This window comes from Lycium barbarum, chromosome 5 (genome assembly GCF_019175385.1).
Source record: "Lycium barbarum isolate Lr01 chromosome 5, ASM1917538v2, whole genome shotgun sequence".
NCBI lineage: Eukaryota > Viridiplantae > Streptophyta > Magnoliopsida > Solanales > Solanaceae > Lycium > Lycium barbarum.
In genome coordinates this window covers 132,245,425-132,251,108 of record NC_083341.1, presented here as the reverse complement: position 1 = coordinate 132,251,108, position 5,684 = coordinate 132,245,425, and the positions used below count along the sequence as shown (strand labels likewise).

General features: G+C 38.4%; 1 long non-coding RNA gene across 1 annotated transcript; it reads left to right on the top strand.

Annotated features, from left to right (window-relative positions):
- Positions 1 to 1,666: 1,666 nt before the first annotated feature.
- Positions 1,667 to 4,063, top strand: LOC132642751 (uncharacterized). Its single transcript, XR_009583323.1, has 3 exons — positions 1,667 to 2,658; positions 2,723 to 2,929; positions 3,035 to 4,063. It is a non-coding gene; the product is annotated as an uncharacterized LOC132642751 (long non-coding RNA).
- The last annotated feature ends 1,621 nt before the right edge of the window (positions 4,064 to 5,684 follow it).

The following is a 5,684-nucleotide window of genomic DNA, read 5'->3' as shown; positions in this document are numbered from 1 at the left end:
ATGTCAATTTGAGATACATATAACTGTTTGACTCTAAAATATCTCCTTTAGTCAACTTCTAAAATTAGTTTATATGGTTCTAAACGTGGCAAAAGTTACCACTTCTTTCCACTTTTCCTCACTGCCTTTTGATTAAATGGTTTCAACTAGAGCTAGATGGTTCAATTGAGTCCCCGTTAGGACATGGTTTGAAATCATGTTTGGACATGTAATTTAGATATTTTAAATTGTATTTTCTCTTATAGACATAAAAACCCCACAAATTATGAAAACTATCAAAACATTATCAATTCTTATACAATCTTACCAAATGGGCAACTCATAGTTCATAACAAAATTAGTACATTACTAGAAGGCCTTTCTAAAAAATACAACATCAATTAATCAAACTTTCGTTCAATAAAAACGAAAATTTAACATGAAAAGTAATGTAACTACTCTTTAATATAATCCTCCCACATAAATTAAAGGTTGGTAGACATAAATAAAGGTTGGTGGAATTTAATGAGATTGGTAAATGATTGATGAAGCTAATTGTTAAAAATATCTACCAACTTATGGTCTTTTTTTTTATAAAATATAAACTTATGGGTTAAATTTTATATTTAAAAAAGTTGAAACCATGGTTTCAAACCCCAAATCATGCCTTTTTGGATGATTTGGGGTTTGAAACTGTTTGGTCAAAATTCATAGTTAACTCAAATAGTTGAATTTGTGCTGAGGTTAACTACAACTGGTAGTAATTTGATTAAGGCAAAAGGGTTAAGATAAGTAATTTTCTTGTTATTGATAAAGAATAGATAAAAAATAGATAAATAAAAGGAAAGAGTAAACTTAGTCCAATATTGATGAACAAAAATAGCGTAGCTCTTAATCTTCAAGAATGAATGAAAGCTTGATGACCAAAGAATAAAAGTGACAATAAGCAAGAAATAATGATAATAGTGTATTTTCTCAGTCAGACTTGGATGCTTCCTCTCTCAATGAAAATCCTATCTATTGGTATATGATTCTGTTTGGTGCTATTTCCGTTATATGCTTGTAATGGCAATCATTAATTGATGAATTGATGATTGTCATTTAATTTCCTTGATTTTGGCCGTTAATAACCGTTTCAGTTGTTACTGCATTAATTCCATTTAATGCTCAATAAAGAGGGTCTTATCTGTTGTTCCCGTTGATGTTCACCGTTGACTCAGTCTGATGCCTTTCCGTAAAGGCTATGCTCGACATGACCATCTAATATCTATTCGTCACATATGTCAACTGCACGTTGGTCCACGTGACATGTACATTTTTTACCCATACAGATAGTCTCTCAATTTTTCGGGTTCATCACAAAGATGTTCCCGAGAAATTGTCTTGCCATTTTTCCTCAATCCCTTCTAATCTACATATTTGAATCTTTCTTCGTGGAAGAGGAAACGTTGTAACTGGTGGAAGATCATGGCCCACTGGCGTGATGAATACGTGGCATAATCACAGAAGTTGAAAGGACCTGTATTAAATAATGAAGCCAGACGTGGGCCACGTGGCTGTAACCGTGCCCTTTGTTTTCTCGCAGCTTCCCCAGGTAATGATGGCGGTTTTACATTCTCTACAAAAGTTCAAATGTTACCTTTTTCTACTATTTCGTCTCAAATTTTTCGCTCCAAAGTTCTTCAATTTTAATCTCCTTTACTTCTTTTACTTCTTCGCTTATACTAATCATGTCTTCTCCTTCATCTTCTCAGAGCAATTTTCCAGAAAAGACCGTTATTGTTAATGCCTTTCCTCCTCATATAGGTGCTGAAAAACCTAAAAATAGAATGCTTCCCAAGAAATTGATGGGCGATGCTATTGCTGCTGCCTCTACTGGGTCTTCTTCTTTATCTGCTAGTACTGGTGTTGTTGAAGTTGGAAAGATAAATCCTCCTCCTGTGGATGGCGTACTCCCTAAACATCCTTCTCATACTACTGACTTGAAGATAAATGAATATGAATCTGACATGGATAGAATGGCGATGATGTCATGGATTAAATCCCACATTACCGAAGATCTTGTCCCTTCCGTGATTTAAAGGTGTCATTGGGCGGATCACTATGTGGAGATTCATGATCCTGAATCGGAAATGTCCGCTACTTCTCATTTACTCGGGTTTTCCGCAGTGTATCTTTACCCCTTTACTATTGGATTTAATTTACCGTTAACTTCGTTGATTGATTAATTATGCCGCCGTCTCCAAGTTTGTGTTGTGCAACTTACACCCGAAGTCTGGCATTTAATTCAATTATATTAATACGTTGCTTGTCTTGGCAATGTACAGCTTACCTTGGATCATATTTTATATTTGAACTCCCTTCGTTTTGTAAGGGGTTCTATGATAATGTTTAGGGCCAGGGGTCAGAATAACTTGTTCGAGGGCCCTGAAGATAGCCACGACCGTCAATGGCTCAATGATTTTGTGTTTATTCCTACTCACCAATTAGTGAGTAGTGACGCCAGGTCTTTCTCGGAGAAGTGGAATGCGAGAGCTTTTAATGCCGAGTTAAATACTCCGAGGAATATTCGCGAATTTACAGAAACAATGATCCGATTCTCGGCGAGGGCTAGAACTTGGGAATCAATGGCGGTGCAACGGGGCATTTGAACTTTGGATGATTCTGGAAAAATTAAAGGTATTTATTTTTATTAATCCTCTTTTCCTGGTCACAATTATCTTCATTGTTTTTATTTCGTCAGGTCGTTCCGGTAAAAAGAGATCATCGTCAAGAGCCTTGATTCTCCCAAATGATGATGACTCGGCATTGGATAATATCCGTCCCTTTGTTAGAAAAAGGTCGAGTGCGGAGGCTGAAGGTTTAGAGGATGTTGGTAAACCTGTTCTTAAGAAGAGAAGATTGAAGAAGCAATCTTCTTCTGGACCTTCTGTGATTGGGAAGGCTGAAGGTAGGCTTAGCATTAAAAGCTCAGATTCTGAGGATGAAACGCCTTTAATTTTGAGGAAAAGAAGAAGAACTAACTTTTATCTTATTGATGTGGTAAATGTCTCAGAGGCATCCTCGACGAAGGATCCTGAAGATCTACCTAGCATCCCCGAAATGCCTTCTCGGTAACAAGATTTATTGGCTACTCTTCCTGAGGTGATGATCATTGATGATGTTTCTGAAGTACCTCTCCAAGACACATTTATTGATACTAATACAACCGAGGCCAATATTATCGGTATGGAACCTGTCACTGTTTCCAAAGTTGATACCTCTCGGGATGAGGTTGACGGTTCTCCTAAAGCTGATACCCTTCCATGCGATATTGCAACTTCATCAGGTCAACCTTCTGATTATGCCGAAGGAAAAAGACCTGTTCATGATGATTCACATGAAACTGATACTAGTGATGAAGCTCTCCGGGCTGATGATCCTGCAATTAAGTAGATGCAATCTTTTGTTCCTCTTACTGTTAATCATACCCGATCTTTCAGTTTATCTGATGAGGCAAATTTATTGGCTAATCCTCATGTGATGAGTACTTTTGCCAATAACTTCATAGGGCCAAAAGAACACGTCGTTCTAAAGGACATACCCTCATACTAGATGAACATGATTGCTTTAGGGCTTATGATCCAGGTATGTTTCTTTTCAATCTCTTCTCTAATTTTTTCTCCATCACATTTTCCTTACTTGTTATAATTTTTTGATGATTTTCTGGAGCGTTCTGAGGGTGAATCAAAGCTCATTGATAAACTCAATGAAGACAATGTCGCTCTAACTCAGGAGTTGTCAGATTTGAAGGCGAAGCACTCTAGCTTTGTTACGGAATTGAGTGAGGACAAGGTGAAAGCTGATGAATATAAAGCAGAGTTAGAACGTCTTTGAGGCCAGGTATCTGACTTTCCTAAACTGAAAGAGGAGATCTCCGAAAAGGATACAGCTATTGGTAATTTAAGGGTGAAACTCATACAGATGGAAGCCAAATTTGAAAAAGAAAATGAGGAAATCCAGAATCTCCGAGATAGATTCTCTTCTCGGAATACCGAATTCACTGAGCTTGATGCAAAATTTCAGTCCTTACAAGTTAAGAGCATTCAAGATTTTGTATTTCTCTCCCCTTCTATGTTTGATTGTTGCTCTGCTCTATTTGGCGATTATTTTGTAATAGTCTTGTTTTGTGTAGATTTTACAATGAATGAAGCTTTTCATATTTTTCTTTTTATGATAAATCTCTTGTAAGATTTCTTTGGTTAGAATCTTTCCCGGGTGATCAATCCGTTCCGGAATTCCGACCACGGAATACTTGTAAGAAGATTTGTAATTTTGCCGCAAAAATATATTCGGGAAGATGGTTTAGACATCTGACTCATTACAAATAAATTCCTTCACTCGCAATACTGATTCCGGTGATATGGATCGATTGAAGAGATTTGTCAGAATTAGAACAGAACTACTCCATTGCCCCTCCGATAATGTTTTTCCGGAGATATGGAACCCAACTCCGACTCCCGTCAATCCGAATGAAATAGTTGACACTCTTGATTGGATCACCGGTTTGCTGGGAGCCTCCTGGGATATTACACGTTCTTGGAGGAGTTTAAGACTTCACCCCTCAGTTCTTCCTGCAGAAAGTCCTGGACCTTCAAACAGGAAACGAAAGTGGGAGGTAATAATAATAGATGATGATAATGATGAGATTCGAGCTGATATTCATCATTCCATTTCTCCTTCTCTATCTAATCCCGAGATACCGGCGAGAGAGTCATCTCCGAAGAGCGTTAACCATTTCCGACAAAGAAGTTCTTCGGGATCCTTCCCGTTGCCAAGGATGTCCCACGGTAATGCAGAGCTGTCCTTGGGTCGTTTATCCGAGATGCTTCTTTAAGGTTACTCTCTTGCAACAGCCTCTTCATCCCATGTCACTAAAATGAGAAAAGAAAATGAGCAGCTTAAGTTAGAAATAAAAAAGCTTAAGTTTGACCTTCGAGATTCTGACTCTGTTGAAGTTGCTTTGATGTTGCGCCTGGAGGATGCAGTTTATACACTATGGCATCAGGATAATGCAATGAAGGCATTGAGCACATCCTATGCGGACCTTCAAGATTGTTTTAAAAGTGTTGAAGCTTCTCGTGAACGTAGCTACTCACGGTGTAAGCTGCTGCGCCTTCAACGTGATGTGGATATCCTCAAATCTCGGAAAGAGGCTTTTGAAGAAGTACTTACTCCAGGTTTTAATTTGACTGCGTTTCTTCGAATTTTCACTCATGAGCTTTATTGTCACGACCCAAAATGATGAGTCGTGACGAGCGTCTGACCTCTAGCGACCAAACACCCCTGTACTCATATCTGAATCTTACTGAACATCAAGGGCCCATAAATGGCATAAACCGATCTCATGAAAGGAAAATATCAAAACTCTGTACGATCTGTATACACCAATACATACTGAAGAACAGTGCAAGCCAACTAGCGCGCTGCATATACTGTACACAAAAGAATGGGAGCTGACAAGGCTACATCATCTGACTAATACATACAACTGTTTATAGACCTCTACTGGAATGAAAGCTGTAGAAAGGACAGGACAGGGCCCCGTCATACCCATCTATATACATCTCAAAAGAACGGCATACCAAAATAGACTGCAACCCCGGATCAAATGGAGTGCACTAATCACTGCTGGATGACGGTCCTACTAAGCTGAACCACCAGTC